The sequence below is a fragment of the Salarias fasciatus genome, chromosome 17 (assembly GCF_902148845.1).
Source record: "Salarias fasciatus chromosome 17, fSalaFa1.1, whole genome shotgun sequence".
NCBI lineage: Eukaryota > Metazoa > Chordata > Actinopteri > Blenniiformes > Blenniidae > Salarias > Salarias fasciatus.
Window position 1 is genome coordinate 8,133,870 of NC_043761.1, and position 19,466 is coordinate 8,153,335.

Here is a 19,466-nt window from a genome sequence, read left to right on the forward strand (position 1 = left end):
TTAGGCAAAGCTACTTGAGTTAGTCAGCTTAAAAAAAAAAAATCAAACTGAGCATAATGGCTCAAATTTAATTATTTGAAATGAGAATGAGTCTGGTCAAAATGTTGAAAATTGAATATCATTCACAGAGCAACTGCAGGCAGGAGAGCTCTGACTACATTCAAAACATGGCTGAAATAATCTTTATTTTTTAAAAAGGACCGGTTGGATTTTCGATTTTCATAAATGCTCTTTTCAGATTTATATCTTGCTTGGTGAAAAAAAAAAATCCTGCTAATGGAACATTTTCTTTTATTATGACGGTCACTTCGAGTCCAAGTGAGCACGTCTCCCTCCTTCAGCTGATCAATGTGAAAACAGGTATGAAATGTCAACATCATCATTCTGCACATGCAGAATAAAAGGTTACAAGGTTCTCAAACCATTAGCATGTTTATTTTCAGTTGTGTACTGGAAAAAAAGTAATTTAGCGACCGCTCTACAGAATGCACGGTGTGGAAAAAAAATTATCTCTGCATGAGCCAGATACCTGGATGATAAGAACGTGCGCGTATGCTATAAGTATTGCTGAGCAGCAGAGGAGGAGGAAGGTGTGAATCCATGCAAAGTGTGTGTGTGTGTGTGTGTTTGGGTGAGTGAGTGTTAAAAGGCAGGGGGCAAATACAGCCAATCAGATTTTCAGAAAGGATTAACCAATACTGTCATTTAGCAGTCTTTGTATAATTGTATGCAATTATTTAGGTAACACCTCGTCTGATCACACGTTGTCATCTCTCACGTTTTTCTTCATGCAAAGTGAAACTTGTGAATAGAAAAATAATGAATGTTTACATTTTGCGATACGTTGTCTTCTCTTCTAAGGAGGTCCCTAACAAGAGGAGCATTTTGTCTTCAATGGCTGGTGAGAAAATCCTGTCACAGAATTTCCAACAGGAATGTGCCACAAACTTCTTTCCTCCACATACTTTCGCTTTTGAACTGAATGCAAAAAATTAAACTGCTTACGTCCAACATTTTAAGTCAATTCAAAAACCATCTTTAAATGGTTATGTCTTCATAATTTCAGCAGTCGGAAGGACAAGGAAACAAAGAAAAGGCATTTCAAAGGTGTGAAATATCTATAGGAGGCACAAGAAATAATGTTATTATGCTCTACAAGTTCCAGAAACAGGTCAACACTTCAACTCTTGTTTGTTACTCTGCAACTATAAAGTTGGTAAAGTGGCTTAGAATTACAAATAAATCTTTTAAACCGAGAAAAAGAAAACTGAATCTGAAATTATTCAAGCAAACAACTTAAAACCAATGTCAATAGCTTAATATAACTGATGTCGCAACATAAATAAAATAGAAAATATGGAGCTATAAAAATTGATAGATGTCAAAAACTAATATTAAAAGATATGAAAAAAGAAGACGGTACAAAAAAATGGCTTAAATAGAAGAATAATTCCTGCATAAATCAATCTCGACACAATTCTGCAAGACCTTGTAAGAACTGCATACATACCTGCGAGATAGAAATGTATGCATATGCCATAGTTATATCTGAACAGCAGAGGAGGAGGAAGGTGCGAATACATGCAAAAATTTGTTCATTAGCGTGGGCGTGTGAGAGCGAGCGTTAAAAAGCAGGTAGCAGGAAATTATCCAATCAGATTTTGGAAAAGGTTAACCACCCCCTTTTCCTCCTCTCGTGAAATATCTTGGCGAGGCCCGGCCACGATGACAAGATGCCTTCAATTAACCTCCTGCACTCTGGCCAGTGACATTTAGGCTCAGGCGCGACCTGAATGATAAACTCGCCGCCTTCCCGCTGCCCTCCGAAGTGCTTCACTTCTAATCTAATTGCCACCTAAACAGTAGCGGTAGCCTGGGAGTGGAAGGAGCACTGGCACACAAAGGGCACTCCATCAGATGTAAGGGATGCATCCTCCGCATGTTTATGTGCATGCTGTTGTGCACATGCTCCCCTCTCCTCACTACCCGCCTCACATGAAGTTACCCAGAGTGCTCCTGGCAGACCTTACTGCTCTCACAGCAGCCCTAAAACTGAAATATTCATCTCTAATAAGATGTTTACAGCAGATGATTTATTTTGATAGTCCTGGGCCTGCTGTTAAGAATATTCATTTTGGTGGGTGAAGCTATGTTATGGAAGCAGAATATTCCAGCAGCTCTGTCTGTTACAGGCGGACACGCTGCCTTCTGTTTCTCTCATTGATTTTGACTGCTAGTGCCACCAAGTGGCTGGATCGTCCAGGTCTGAAGTGGATAACGGCACTGCAGCGTCTCCGGCTCTGTCTATGTGCTGGACTGATTCACCAACAAGGAAGTCCGTGCAGCTTTTTAAATGCTCGAGGCAGCTCAGTGACTGTCATCTACGATTCGTCTATATTACAGGCCTGGGATACAAGTGCACGTGTGTCAGCTGGTTCAAAATTACTTTTAGGGCTGGTGATAGATGCGTCGCTGATTGTTGAGTAGCGGCGAGATTGAAGAGCGGTCCACCTGCATCACCTGCGCTCTTCCTCTCACCCTCTCCGCCCCCCGTCTCCTGGGACAGAGAGGGAGGCGAGAGCTTTGAGTGATGTACGAGGCAGTCTGAGAGAGATGAGAAGGACCTGCCATTCCCTGTCAAGAGGGGACGTCGCGAGGCGAGGGGTTACACACATTGAAATGCCATTTCCTGCAGTTCACTACTCCGCTCTCGCCGCTACCTCGGTGAGCAGGATGAGAAATGCACCTCATGAAAAATGGCTCCCATTACAGGCTTGACCCCGGCTGATCTTTGCCGCTGACCCCCACATCTTATAAGTGCGACCCCTCTGCTGTTTCTCGACCTTCTCCCCCTCTTCTGCATGTACGTGTGCTCGCCGCAATCCACTCATTTCCCCTCCCGCGTGTGCCTTTAGATTTGTAATGGCCATCTCGCCAGTTGCCAATAGGACCGTAGTGACTATCTACTGGTAGTCCTTTTCTAAATCAGTGTTAATGGATCCGCTTTACACCAAAGGACAAGAAATTAATCTCGCACTAATCACTACCATGGACTGCTCACCTCGGGCTGTAGATCAGCCGAACTGAGGTCTGTGCTGAGAAAAAAAAAATCAAACGTTTCCACTGGAATTGCATGTTTACCGGCGCCGGGGAACGATTATTAATAACAGCAATTCATCATGTAGCCTCATTCATTAAAGAGAAATTACAGAAGTGCTGTGAATGATACTGAACAGCATCGATGCAATGGGTGCATTTAGAAGCACAATCAACAATTTGACCCATTCCAGTCACATAAAAAAAAAAAAATCTATATTCTAATCTGATCAAAACGACTTTAATTTTACTGCAAAAGTGACAAATACATGTGAACATACAGAGACAACAGTGCAGGGTGCAAAACAGCACCAACAAACAGGAGGAGAGACACACTCCGCCAGACAAATAGCACCGGTGAATGGTGTGAGACAGGCAGGGCACGGCACCGTGGAGGAGGGGGTGTCAGAACAGGTAGCGGCAGCAGCGGAGGTGTCTGCGCCGACCCTGACGCTCCTTTAGCGTCTGTACATACAGAAAAATCTCTCCTCACTCCCAGGGCCATGAGGAAAGAAGGACGCCGTGTTTCACAGCCCTGGTTTGGGAGTGTTTGCAGTTTGTCAAGGCAGAAGTTTATCCTCATGCGTTGCTGTTGCTTTTACTGTGCGACTGGTTAGAATTTATAAGTGGGGGATGTTACCACAGTCAACTTTTCTGGTTTTTTTTCACCCATCTCTTCCAACAAGGGTGTAAAACATAAGGCTAAAATTCGATAATAAAAGGAAATATGTGACACAATACAAATCATGAAGAATAACTGTGAAACTGTTCTAACAAAGCATAATAAAGTTGAAAAATGTGAAAATATATTAGCACTACTGCGATCTCTGCCGCACCTTATAATCAGCGTCACGTCATTCAATTTAGTCCTGATAGAAATCTTCATCTCATTGTTTAAACAGAGAACGGAATATAATAATCCCACCTGAGCACATCAAGGCGTCACTTAACAGGAAAAACTCTGTCTCTCTTTCCAAAATTTGTCATATGACACTTTGAGAATCACCATATATAACCTTATAACCCCAAAATAAAACTAGTTTTTGTGGCATTCATAAAATTGAATACTCCAATCAAGGAATTGATGGCTTTTTTTTTTTCCTAATATATGTTCCAACTTTTGTGTCGTTTTGTGTTGTTTGCTGATGTTTCTTCATCGATCTCCTGTCAGCTGTAAAAGATGCGACTGTTTCACAAGCCGGTGATCGATTTGATTATTCAGTTCAACTGTAGAGTCACGCGTTGGGTTCTTTCTTTCTCAACTTAACAAAAATAGTATTCAGTAAAATAAACTAAAGAATACATAGTTTTATGTGATTTTTTTTTCTAATCTTTTCCCCCCTCTTGTGTAGCATCATCTTTTAGCATTGCATCTGTGGCAGCACAGCAAGATCAGTTTTACTGGGGAACACGACTGTCTGAGGTTGAACTGTAGATTAAAAAAAAAAAAAAAAAAAAAAAAGACACAGTCCATACTTATTCTCTTCCCCTCACAACATACAGCTGCTCTAATCAAGTGTTTCCAAAAGTCATCACCTTTTCTTGAAATTCTAAACCAATAGCAAGCAGCTACTATAAAGATCAATCTTTTTCTTTCGCTAACATTAAATGGTGCAAAGTGTAAAACAGGTACATTGTTATGAAGCTACTTCAACATCACTACCTGAGGAGGTACTTCTGCATGACTTCAATGAAAAACCAGCTACGATACAAATAAAGGTTATTGCATGTGTATTCTGCTGTGATTGCACTCCGAGTTTAATTGAGTTCAACAGAGAGTAATAAAGAATACTGAAATAATTCATTATGAATTCAATCTTGTTGGTTTACTGTTAATCTTTTCATTGTGAGTCGTTATAAGACTTTCTTGACCTTGTGCTGCTGTTTGATTGACCTTTGTTGGGCGGCATGAAAAAAGCAGGAAAAAATGACAATAAAAAAATAAAGATGGATAATCACTCTATTATTTTTATCATTTCACCAAGAAAAAAAAAATCACTAGCAATAGCCAAAGACGCTCTACTGAAAACCAAATTTTTAATTGATTTTACTGTAAATGGAAAAAAAAAAAAGCTTTTTTGCAAAACTACTTGCAGACTGTATCTTACCATACGACTTAGATCAAAAGCACCTGAGAAACATAAGAACAGTTTTTGGGGGGAATCATCAGCAGCCATACAATAATGTGGTTTCACCCCAAAAAAGTGTGTTAAAGTGTAAAATGCAATGAGACATTTAACTGAATGACCGTCAAGTGTCGGTGTGTGTTTCACATTTTAAACAATGCCCGTTTTACAATGTTTTCCTCTTCATAATACAGGCTGCATCTGTGTTTTCATTCATTTTTACAGAACGGCCTCGTAAAGATAGATTTTTCCATAACCGTAATCTTGGCTGCAAAACTCGGCCGACTTGTTTTTGTTTGATTCCTTTGTGTCGATCACAATGGCGGTTTGGTGTGTCTGAAAACATCACACTGCTTATTAAGTAGGCAAGAACGTAATTCTGTAATTATCAGCGAAGTGTTTTCCGTGCTGTCCTGACCTTGCAGGCATCCTCCTGCTGAACGAGGCGGCCCGGCGGCGTCTGCCTGCCTCCGTGCATCCAGCGCCATACATCGCGCGTGGGTTGTTTTTTTTTCTCTCTCTCTTTAACTTTCACCGCTGAAACCCGTCCAACTTTGAGTAAACAGGCATCATCCTTTTATCATCCGCCCACTGACACAAAGACGGATTTAAAGAGACCACATCTGCGAGACGGTTTGAATTTTCAAGCCAAATAACCAATTTCCCTGTTTTGAATTGATGAACAGTGCGAAGGTACAGAAGAGTATGACCCTTGAAAATGTTGTATTCATGGACAGTTGTGGAGCTAAATGTTGGACTTCCTCTACAACAGGTCAAAAAAAAGGCTTAACAGACACGTTCGGTGGCAACAACTGTAAAAAGTTTTCAGACACTCGTTCACTTTTCAGATAGCCACATAGAGAAGCTCCAATCGATACTTTTTTTTTTTTATCACATATAACGCTGCAGTTTTACCACTATTCAAACAGATTATAAAACACAAACATAAAAATAGACATTTGCTCCTTGCAGAGCATTAATGGTACCTTACAGTCTCATGAAAGAAAGTTAAAGCCACTGGAAGACGTAAAATTCTAAACGACTTTGCTTGTATTTATTCTAAAATGATACTTTGGAATTGTGTTAAAGGTGAACAACATTTAATAAACTAATCGAGCAAACCGGTGAAGTCATTAAAAACAGAGTAGATCATAAAGTTAAGAGAGAGGACCGCCTTTAGCAAGGTCTTAACTTTCAACAGCGTCACTGCCGCTCATTCATATAAAAGTTCAGTTATTTAATAAATCCCACTTGAACGCAACAACAGCTCCCTATTTTATCTGTCTGTTTGGCTGTGGATCCCCGTGTCCTTCAAGCCCATTAAATTCAGGAAACTGCCGGACGGAAACGCCCACTTTCAAAGTCTGCTCCCAGTTATGCAATATGCTGTGTAATGGTTTTGTCTGAAATGTGTAATTATAATTTAGAGGATGTTTTCAGGCTCTAACATGAGGTCTGCCACCAATTTTAAGGTGTTTTCTTGTAAATGCAGCTTTAACTCACTAAAACCTGAGACATTACAAGCAAACTGGCTCATTCCATAGCTACATTTTACCAACTGTAGCTAACTACACTAAAGTTACTTAAATCATACAAAAAGGAATTGTTTTAAACAATCAGAGGTACCTCCATGTGCCGGGAAAGTCTAACAGAGATCAATTCGCTACAGACAAACAATTCCATCCATCTCATACTTTTGAACTTGCATTTTTGTTTGGAAAAGGCAAAGGAACAAAAGCCCCTGACTTGTGAACTTTGCCAGTGTGGAGTTCTGCTCCTCCTGTGTGTCACTTTGACATGAGCAGAAATCCAAGACTGACATGCTTGTTGTGCACATTTGTGACTGCTGCTGCTATTATTGAACAATCATAATGCAGGTGATGGATCTGACATTTCCACAATGTTTTCTTGCTTCATCATCTACTTTGTTTTTTTTTGTATTTTGGCTCTTGATGCTAATCAAGTCTTAATCAGGATTCAGCGTGTGCATGTTTGAATTAATTTCCCCCCAAATGTATGGATGTGCGGGCCAACTGACTTCAAATGACTGTCTTAATCGACATCATTTAGCACATTATCATCACGCATGATGTGGGATGAAGACATGCTCTACAGAGACTGTAGCTACGAGAGGGGCTCTTTTGCATTTTTAATATATTAGTGATTATTTATCAGACCCCATTATTAGTGGAGACGGAAGCAGAATACATACTGAGAAATCAAGGACGCTGCGTTGTTACACATTTATGCAAAACAAATTTGATCACAAGTAACCTCCAGGCAATGATACAAAAGGAAATGTGTTGCGAGAGGAAGGCAAGCAAATATTTGATCAAAGTTAAGAGGAACGTCTGTGTGTTGCGCTTCTCATTCACATCCAACTTTGCAGCCTGGCAACAACATCCACCAATCAAATATATTCAAATTTTTATGTACAGGAGCACATTGTGTTCTGCCAGAAATAGATGATAGATGTCACCACGGCGGTGGAGGAGTGCGACACTGCAGAGGAGGCAGGGAGGATGATTGGACGGCGTGATTACAGTCGGACCGATGGACACTGTGGCGCTGGCGAAACAACATCATTGATATGCTCAACAATTCACTGGCGAAAAAACAGAAACCATGTGGTCCCCTATTCAAACTTGTCAATTATCAACGAGCCACAGACAGATAAAAAGTGTTAACCACATGAATTAATGCTTGTAATTAATGATTAAAGGGAAAAAAAAAAACTTTTTCAGTCTTTTTATACCAAAAAAGTAATCTGTTCACTTCACTCGTACATTTGGCCAAAAAGAAACCTCAAGCCCAGCTTGGATCATTAGGTTTTAACAACAGAATAGTTATTACATTTATTTTTGCAATTCAAATCCACAATCTAGAACCCCAGAGAGATAATTTTATCATTTCCATATTCATCCACAGCAGTGTCAACAACACTATTCTCCCGCATGGATGACATTAAATACATTACTTTTACACGCTGCTCCACAGACTTGAGGAAACTTGACAATCAGCTTCTGCCCCATTTTACTTTAGTTAAATCACACAGTGGGACTGATTATTTTCCCCGTGCGTTTTTGTATCAGAGCTGGTCATTGTGACCCAGCAAAGCGAGATATTAAAATTAACCACACGGTCACAATCTCACAGGAGCGTGGCTTAATCTGTAAACGATGAAAAACAGTGTTAATTATTCATGTTTGAAAAGATTTATTCATTTTCTTGGTTTTATTTGGATAAAATACACCAAAGGCTAGAATTTCTATTTAACTAATACTGCACAGGAGATATTTTAAAGAAACTATGTTTTTCAAGCTAAGTGAAGGTCATCTATTTGAGAGAGGTAGTGACTACTGCTGAATGGAAAACCCGCCTTAATTGTCAGTAGGTGATTTATTTTCAGAAGAAATCCTTGGAGTAAATAGTTTCAACCTTTTGTGACAGGTTGAAACAAGCTGCCTTCAAAGGTACATTTTGCTGGTGTACTTACAGCTGAGTCGGTGTACAGTTAGACGTGGTAGTTTTAGGATACACATTCATAAATCTTAACTGTATTCAGTGCAGTTGTATTTACTTTGCAGCTTTGGTCCAAATGGTGAGGTTTGACTGGGAAGTAGGGAGCCACTTGGTGTTAGCCTAGCTGGTAATTGCATGTATTTCTTTTTATAACATGGGTCTGAAATCTGTGGAGATCTCAGTATTTCCAAAACCAACACAGCTCAGAAGAGCTGCAGAAAGTAAAGACGTACTTCACCAACAGGAAGGGAAAATACACTGTTCTCCATCGACTCGGGGCCCTTGAGAACCGCGAGAAAGGCACACAAAAAGCAGATAACCTCACAATCTCACATATCAAGGCTTACATATTTTTCCCGATAGCACACGACTTGATTAAAGTGCCCCTCCTTAATCCCCACCCTCTGGGCTTGTGGACCTGCTACAAAAAGCTCTGGTGTCTCTTGCCGTTTCTTTGTTATCGCAGCCGGTCTGCCTGTCCCAAACGGCCGTCCCTATTTAATGGCTTCTCTCCGCCATAAACACTGCCTGCCTTCCGATGCCTTCCTTACATCTCATCACAACTTCACCTCCAGCCTCCGCTGCAGGTTCACTTGCATAATTTGGGGATTTAGCTGAATCCCTTACCCAGAATGATTTACTGACTGTAACGTGACATTAAGCTGCTTAGATCAGTGAAACAACAAGCAATCAGCGGTAACACTTGTGTGGGTTGGGGCCGACGATATCCGTGTGACCACAGATTGGTTCTATGAGCGGGTCACAGCGGGGAAAATTAGTTGAGCACAGACAACAAATAAAAAAAGACAAATAAGAAGGAATAGAAAAAGTATTCAAGGTCAAGAGAACTACTCAAAAGGACACAGATTGTCTGTTCCTTGGAATATAACAATAATATGAATGCATTTCTGTTGTAAAGCAATTTGTTGGATACAGAAGGTTGGCCAAGGTAAGCTGTTCTGAACATGATTGATAACATTTTGTATGATGTATTGTCTGTAATATTTCAGTATCAGATGTGTATGAGATTAGATTTGGCAAATATTATGAAGTACTTAATGTGTTTTAAAAGACAACCACCTGAGTCTAGTACATTCACTCGAGTGCAGAGGTTTCAAAACTGGGCTCTGGAACTGCCTGGGGGGGCACCAGAGATCACAGCTGGGCCCTGAGGGTTTGTACATGTTAAAGTAAACCATCACAGGACATTTTCGAATCTCGAGCAGACCTGGAAAGCAGCCTGTCGCGTTCACTTTCAAGGCTCTTGCTTTTGTGCGTTGGGAATGTTGCTTTTATCCACCTTCTTTGGGCGCCTTGAAATGCTTTGGTAAATCTGTGTTCGCAGAGGTAGTCTGGTCAGGGCTCTAAGGAAAAGCTCTTTTGCAACACGGGCGTAGTACATATGCAACGTGATGCACATCATTTGTGATGCACATAACAAATTTGATGCTATTTTGCACGGTTGAGTGAATTAATGGATGAATTAACTCCGCACATCTGCCCTCAGGTCAAACCACTTGAAACCAACAAAAAAAGAAAAAAGGACGCTAAGTGTACTCTTGAGAGAAAACAAATGTATACACAGTGCAATTGATTGAGAGGAATTTGTGGGATTTTATCCCCTTTGGCCGATTTGACGCCACAGCAGTGTAGTAATCTATCTTTAATTCGCAACGATTCAAGCTGCTTCACCTGCAGACAAGAGGAAAAATGAAATTTATTTTAAAATGTATCACCCACTCACTGCTTGACCACACAGACACACACATTCACACACCAGTAGATGCATCTGCCATGCAAGGCACTCGATCCATCCCATCCACTTGGAGCAACTTGGGGTTCAGTGTCTTGCCCACGGGCACTTCAACATTCATTCATTCATTTTCCGCCGCTTTATCCCTTTCGGGGTCGCGGGTGGCTGGAGCCGATCCCAGCTGCTGTGGGCGAAGGCAGGGTAGACCCTGGACAGTTCGCCAGTCTGTCGCAGGGCTGACATATATAGACAAACAACCATTCACTCACACATTCATACCTAGGGGCAATTTAGGGTGATCAATTAACCTACCATGCATGTTTTTGGACCGTGGGAGGAAGCCGGAGTACCCGGAGGGAACCCACGCACACACGGGGAGAACATGCAAACTCCACACAGAAAGGCCCCAAGCCCCGGCCGGTATTTGAACCCAGGACCTTCTTGCTGTGAGGCAAGAGCACTAACCACCGCGCCACCGTGCGGCCACTTCAACATAGAGATGGAAAATGAACCAACAACCTCCCGACCGTGAGACAACCACTCTGCCAGCCGAGCCTTCATAGTTCTCACAATTCTCCGATCGTGTGTGTATTTTGTGTGATCTTAATAAGCTTGTCAGAAACTGGCCTCAGCCAGCAGTTCTGTCACAGTCAGGTTGTTTTCCTTTAAATCCATTTCAATATAGATAAAAAAATTCTGACAAGGTCATTTGGATTTGATTGTGGTGGTCATTTTCTTTTATCAAAGCATCCAAACTGCTGAGTTTTAACAGATGTGTTTTTCCTGTTTCCCGTCTCACTTTATCTCCTGTTTCTTCTACTGTTTAACCAGTCATCTCCATCAGTCATCTTTTTTTTAAATTTCCAAACCACCTGTCATTCAGATATTGTCAGATTTTCCAAACCGATGCATCAAAGCAGGTCACTCGCGTGTCTTCTAAACCTTCTCCTTCACGAACCAATTCTCCACAAACATCCAAATGAAAATATATTCAGCATAAGAAGGTTAAAATGTTTCATCTTCCACTGAGAAATGAAACTTTTGTCACAGCGAATACGTTTTTGTTCCCTTATTCTAGGTCATTCCCAAAAGGTTGTCAGGAGAGATACAAAATCCCTCTCCTCCTGTATCATCCATCCCTGTCTGGAGGTGTATCATGCTGCTCATCTTCCTCCGCTTCCTCACATTTTTCTTCATTTCAGTTACAGGCGCTCACCTGGCCACAGAGTAAATATGTGGTTACAGGCAGAAACAGAACAAGACATTATTTTTCCATCATTCTCATTAATGAAGGTGAGAAAATCTGCTCTCCTGCTCATTTTTAGCTTTTATTATGTATTTCTTCATTCTAAATTAGGAGACATTTCTGGTCTGCATTTCCAAATATTTCCCAATCCTTCCAAATATTTCCCCCCCTCTCTTTCTTCCCTTTTGCATTCATTACCAATTCTCCTACAAACAAATGTCTCTCCTCTGGCAGATTTGAGACTCTGATCTCGGGGCGTAATCTTTTGAACGCCTTTGTCAACATCACTGGCTTGCCTATTCAAGTTACTGTTTATCGCGACGTTCCAGGAAGACACAGAGCAAGGGAAGCGAAAGATGAAGCGGGAACAGAGATGGGAGGCGAGAGGAACGGATAGACAGAGCTGATGAATGAAGAGCGGGAGATGGAGGGAGATGGAGAGAGAGTGAGAGAAGCCTTGAAGAAGCAGAGATGTAGGGTGAGAGCGGCGGGAAGAGGAGGGAATCACTCAATCGTTTCTGCACAGGAAGGGAGGTATGAATATTCCAATTTTACCCCGCTCATTAGAGACGGCTGCCTCTTCCTTTGGGGGAAAGTGCTGCTTGTGTTTGTTTCCAGCCTGATTATTTGCATGATGTATTCTGAAGCTTTATATTCAGCGATGGGAGAAAGATGACGTTCTGGCAGGATGACAATGAGGCCTGAGGGCCGCCGAGGCAGACACAGTCAACTTTATTCAACGCAAAGATCAAAGGCCACACTTCTTTACCCCAAAATTAGTCACCGTTTCACAGTCACTAACGCTCTCTTTCCAACAAGTCTGACTCATGCAGTTCCTAAACAAGGTCTCTTTGGAAAAGGTTGAACACAGAGGGGAAGACGACCGTTTTGGGAGACCAGCATGGAACCAATAAAGCACAAACTGTCAAGAAAAGAGGAGCGGTTTTCTCATTTTACCAAGGAAAGCACATTTCTCAGTCGTATAGGAGAGCTGAACATTATTCTCTCTAGTGTAGAACTGTATTCTTTTGATCGCGTCATTCTGTGCACATTTTTTGAGTTTTCGAAAAAAATTTTAATGTGAAAGCAGAAATTCGTCTCAACACAGCCAAACATTTTGAAATTAAACCCGTTGTTGCGTTTTCATTTTACAATGAGTGCAACAAAACACTATTAAACTAAACCTGCAACTCACTTTTTTCTTCAATGACTTGCCAACATGTCTCAGCACACAACATGACAGTGTATTGATTGAGAAATAAAAGAGTAAAAAGCCCTGCGGATAAGGTTGTATTTGTAAGAACAGTACCAAAAAAAAAAAATTTGAAGAAAGAATCATATAATTGGTCATTTCAAAGCAGCGCACCTCAGTCAATTTGGAATTCAATTTGTGAAGCTTTTGACTCGGAAGCCGTCCTCTTTCTGTGTCAAATCACAGTCAACATCTGAAGTCACCAGGCATGAGTCACTCACGCTGACGGTAAAAGGCGAGACAGACGTCCTGTAATTTGTGCCTTAAATGTCATTCTTTTTGTTCAGTTTTTAATGATTCCGAAGCCCAAATAATTTGCAATCATTGGTGACTCAGAATGTCAGCTGCTTTGTCAGACTCCAGACATTTCTCCTTTCTTTTGGCGATCTTATTAACCAAGCTATTTGGTGATGTTTTATTTATTTTTTTCTTTATCAACGACACAGTGAAAGGTAAAATGAACATTTGTATGCACGTTTGACCTGTACATTTTCTCCCATTAAAAAAAAGCCCAGCAATAATACAGTTAATCAGTGTTTTTCTTCTCCACTGTCAAGTGTTCCTGCGTGTGGGACTGCTGATTTTGAGGCTGATTTTAAAATAGACAGTATGGATATGAATGCTTCGCCTGAGATCTGTCCAGAATGCGGTCCATACGCAGCCAGCAATAGCAATAGCACCCTGTTAGTTGGATAAAACAGTGCAAAAAAAGAAGATGAATGCATGGCTAATGTTCCATGATCTGTCTCCACGTTTGGTCCATTTCACAGCAATAACTGCCTGAACTAGATGCACCAAACTTCTAATTATGCAGCCATTTAGCTATTCTATAATACACTGAATAGATTGTTTTCCTTTTTCTAGATAATCACAGCAATATCTCTAAGATGTTTCATATAATCTTAATGCGCTCAAATGATCCCCAAGTACAGTTTGGCCTGATCAATAAGAAAATAATTTAAACAATATTGATCAGGTGTCTTGGAGCCTTACTGACCTATTGATGAACTCACCAAAACAATTACTCCTGAAAAACTTTTTCTCACTCTTGTTGAAGACAGACAGTTGGAATAATTCATATATCTGACAAATTATTGGCTGTGCTTTCCTTCTGTTCTGTAGATTTTTTTTTCTGTTCTGCCAAACGACAGGGATCACATTTCGTGCAGTTTGTGCCGACACTGCGCCGACAACCTGACACCTCCTATTGTGTACAGTTTAAGGTCAGGTCAACATAAAAGAGAAGAAAAAAAACAACAATGCTTTCTCTGCTGCGTGACAGTCTTGGCTGATGTTCGTGCTTCAAAGCAGATGTGAATCCAGAAAAGCCTGAGAGTACCGTCATCAGCTCGACTGGATACCTTTAATGTACGGCGTAATGACATGCGGCAATGTGTGTGCAACCGCTTTAATTTCAGATAAATACTGAATACACAGTGAGACCATGCATTGCATCACACTGAGGCAGATTGTGCTCGATTAGGCGTCACACATGAGTGTGATTCCTTCTCGGCACGACATCCACCTCACTTCGCCTCCATAGCCATCCGCTGGCTTTATCGCCCCTTCTCTAACCGTGGCGGTGCCCCTCTTTCTCCGCCAGACAGCCTGCAGTCACATGAGCTCAGAGCGATGACTTGCAGCACAGAGACGCCCCCGTGGCATGTCTCTCTCTCTCTCAAAGTTAGATTTCTATGTTAAAGAAAACCTCAATAAGACACTTTCTACACGCTGATCAGATTTGGCCCGTCCACCAGCATTTGGTTTCCCTGTCATGAATGGCAGATCAGAAGCTACAGTCTGTCTTCAACACAGTCTGGTGAGGCATGGAGGTTTGGGAGCAACTGCACTAAAAACAATATGCTACTATACCTGTGTTGACAATCGGGATAATTTACTCTGGGATTAAAGTATATGGTTGGGAACGCTAAACTATAACAAGAGGAATGATCTACAGTGAGCAAATGTGTTGGAATTTAATTACAGTTCGCTTTTAGGACCCCAGAAGACACGAGAGGCCGATGCTACAAACAGTCATTAAATCAAACCCGAGGTGTCCAGGAATAAAGTCGAATTGAAGAAGACCTGGTTACATTCCGCTCGTTTACTTCGTATAGTTGCCCATTTCGAAACTAGAAGTTTTCATTAAAATTAGCTTCATATTGATATTGTAGTAATTTTCAGTAGCAATTGTTTGGTTTTTGCAAAAACAAATGTTTTTGTCACATACACTCTGAACCACAACAAATAAAACCTTTAAAGTTTAAATATGAAGGTCATATGGCACTATTTTACCGATCCAGGCCAATAAAGATGAAATTGGGCTCTATGTCCCTGAACTAAAATGTGTTTGACACCCCTGCCACAGAGGGTTAAAATTTAAGATATGAATCATAGATGTTTTCTTCACACAGTTTAAAAGCCAGCATCTGCAGCAGGTCTTATAGTGGGGGTTACACGTCTGCTTAGGGTCCATTGAAGCTGAGGGATGTACTGTAGATACAGGCTTGATTTGAACAAATGACGCCATCCACAACGAATTTTTTTCCAGAATGTTTTTCACTTTGTTGTAAATTAAAGTGACCTGTCGGCACAGTAGAGATTCAATATTTGGCGTTTTACATTTATTCTAATGCTAATGTACTGAATCCAACTTTACAGCACGGCCAAGTCGTATTCTTTTCCTTCCTGTCGAGAGGAATGTTGCCTAATACAGCCTCCCACCGGTGTTGTCACCCGACGACTGTCTTGTGGGTTGTAGTGTGATCCCCGAAAGTCCCGAAAGATTAGTTAGGAGCGGTTCAGGTTAGGTCCCCCTCAAAAACTTGTAAACACCACTTAAAGCGTGGTCAGGCTGAAGCTACTCAAGGCAATCATGTACATTAAGTGTATCTGACGTGCGGCTGTCAGTCTGTCTCTCCTTTATCCCTGATCGACACACACTCTCTCTCACACACACACACACACACACACACAGATAGTCTGGTGAAGTTACCTGATCAAAGTCACTCATTCGTGCCCCCGCCTCAGCGTCTGCCTCCCCTGCACTCTGTCACTTACACTCCTGGGAATCAGGAGGGGACGCACACCTGCGGCTGTAGATGGCCTCGCTAAACAGGCTATTAGGATGCATTCAGGGATGACAGGGACGACTTGTAATGCCTCCATAATCAAAAAGGCCATGCTTGGATCGACAGATTGCTTTGGGTTGACTGCTCCTGTACGGCAATCAAATCAAAATTTAAAAATACCAATATCGCCTTTCATTTAAATATGAGGAATGTTTCCTGACCCCGGTAGAGGTCACATTCCACACCATGTGCATTAATCATGTTAGACTCCAACTAAGCTCAGATGAGCACAACGATTTGGTATTTTCATTGTTGGGAGGGAAAAAAAAAAAAAAACAGTAATGAGTTCAGTGAGTTGCTGCACCGGCGCAGAATGATGGAGAAGACAGCAACGTCTCGATCTGGGAGGCTTCCGCAGAGTTTAACTGAGCAAGGCAGACGACATGCCTAAAGACTCTGAAGAGTTACAGCCATGAAACCACATAACCCTCAAAGCATCAAATCCAAAATTGAATTTTCTGCTCTGTCGCATGTTGCTTGTTGAGATGGAGACGGGGCGAGCGGGGAAGGGAAGGGAAGAGAGGGAGCGTTCTTTGAATCTCTTAACCTTTACGGCTTGTTGCAGTATCAAGCCCTGCGGACAAGATCGGACGCTGACACGTTTGTCGAGGGATGACAAATTAGCTGTCCTTCCAGATGCCTGATTGCCTGACCTTTATTCACTAAGTGGTGGCGGTGCAGAGAGGGGGGCTGACAGCGGTAAATGGGACCCGTGTCAATGAGGGCCCTGCACAGGAAATGCACGTTTCACCCCGTCTATTAGCCTTCACAATGACGGAAATATAATCAAGAGCTGGCATCCTCCGCTTTTCCTCTCTGACAGTATGTTCGACATTATTTGAATTTTATTTCAGACATTTACAGTCAAGGCAAAGTAATGGCTTCTGTCAGTCTGTATTGGATTTAAACTTTTGGAGACAGTTTCAGAACATTTAACTTAAAAGATGAAATGGGAACAACGGAATCCAATAATTTATAAAGGAATACAAAACACTGTGTACATTAATTGCTTCAAAAGTACTTGAAGAGGAGAACAAAGGAAGAATAGATTTTTAAAAATCTTTGGAACTAATTACAACAACTCATGATTAAAGCTTAGTTTTCACAACTGTCTGCTGTAAAGAACAATTTCAACATCTTTTCAACAACTTTCTAATCGGTGACAATGTGACTGAATCTCTACACCCCGTATGACTCTAGGATGGATCATCAATATGGAAGACGAATCGATAGAAGGTCAGTTTGCTCCTATTGACAGACCGGAATATGACTGAACTCATCTACGATTGAACAAAGCAACAATAACAGCATGAAGGAGGCCTGAATAAAAATCTGTATACTAAAGGAAGTTCAAATAAATGGCATCAATTAGTAAATATTCAAATTCTCTCTCTCATTATGCCTCTCATTTTCACATCTATAATGAAGATTATGTAATCACGAAGCTGTGTATTCTTCACATTTCAAATGCATTATTTGAAGAAAATTCTTTGGTCTTAGGATCTGGAAAGTTGAAAACCGAACATTTGGTTCCAGGCAACCAACTGGAATATTTTCATACTTTTGCCAGCAGCAAATGATCGATATCAGATTCACATTAGAGCGCCGGTCCTCCTGGAGATTCAGCCGTCTATTTATTTTTTCTGGCACTGTGTACTGAAGTAAACTGAATGCTGAATGCATTTCTGCATATTGATGCTTGAGAAAAGACAGACAGCTGCAGCGGAGGTGTTCTGTGGAGGAACACCGAGGTGTTAGACTACATAATTAATGGTCAGGTTGTTTCAATACAATAAAATCTGAAAAATTGTATGAGCTGTCTGTTTGACAGTAAATAAGAAGCCATGGGGGGGGAAATGTGGGATGCTACTGAACTTGTCACAGGACTAAGAGGCAGCGAAACAACACCGTTTCCCAACAACTCACTGTTAATTCTAATAGTTTGTTCAAACAGCACCAAGAAAATCAGCCTACATATCATATATAACATTATATGTTGGGCTAATAAAATGATTTTACACCGAAGCGCAGTAGCCTTGTGGGCTTGAATATGGATCTTGGGCCTTTTGGACGTATCAGCTGAAGAAAACCACAGATTTCAGACACTCTGGTCTGGATGGGGCAAATGTATACGCATTAAGAGCAAGAAAACAGCAGCAATGGAGCAGTTCACATCTTTTTCATATTTTAGAATACATCAAACTAAACATGCGGAAAGACTTTTCCTGCACAGACAGGTGGAAGATGGAACCAATGGGGGGCATCCTTAACCTTGACTTTTCTCTTTCCCCCCTTCTAGAAGTCTAAAGGTTGCATGTTAAGCAGTTCTAACCACAGTAAACTTTACCAAAGTGCATCTTCTTCTACTTAATTGAGTTAGAGGATGCCATCTCCTTTGAGAACAGGACATTAAGCTTCCCTCTCAGGGAGCGGCGGGGAAAGTAAATCACTTTTAATTAGAATAAACCTTAAGATTAGATCTGGCCTTTTCCCTCCGAGTCATTTGCATAGCCCTCCTCAATGAGATCCGGGCGCCACTGGCTGATAAGTGGGATTTGGCAACCGCAGAAGAAGGCGGGTGCGGGGATTTAAGAAAAATGTATTCAACAGGTGATGTTGAAATGTCTGTGTGTGGTCCTGTTTCTCTTCATGGCCTGGATGGACTTTCTGGGTTACATTCTGTGAAAGAATCAACAGCAGGGTGAAAACAAGTACGATTCTAGTTTATATGTGGATTAAATATTTAATCCCCAAGATTTTTTTGGGGAAGATGTGGGAAAAATGTCTGCTTTGCAGAAGCTTTTTTTGAATTTCCTCTTTTTATCGAATAATGTCGTCAGTTTTCTGTTTATTTCCAGTATATAGGGTCAGTGGGTTTTTAAAGTGTGAACACACACGCACACACACAAAAGAAAACAGAATTACAGTGTCATAAATCTTGGAATACATTGATGATTGGACAGATCATGGATTAGCTGACCTCTATAAACTGATAATGGTACATAGATGAAGGTTTTTTTTTTTTTAAAAAAAAGCTATTTTAAAAAAAGGACATTGTCAGACAAGAGCCGGCTCAATGTGTTCTGTTGCTTCTCATTCAGTATAAGTTATAATTTGGTTGAGAGCCCACAAACGATGCAATGTCAATGTTTTCCAGGAGCAAACATGCTTGAAAACAAATGCAATTTTTAGTATTTTTTTATTTGTACTTTTAAAATGATCCATCCATCTTCCATGTGAAAGTTGGGTTTGTGAGATGCTGGAGCCAATCCCAGGACTTGGGGATATTCTATCTTCATATTTTCTGCAAGGTGACGGTGCCATTTTTTTTAATTAAATT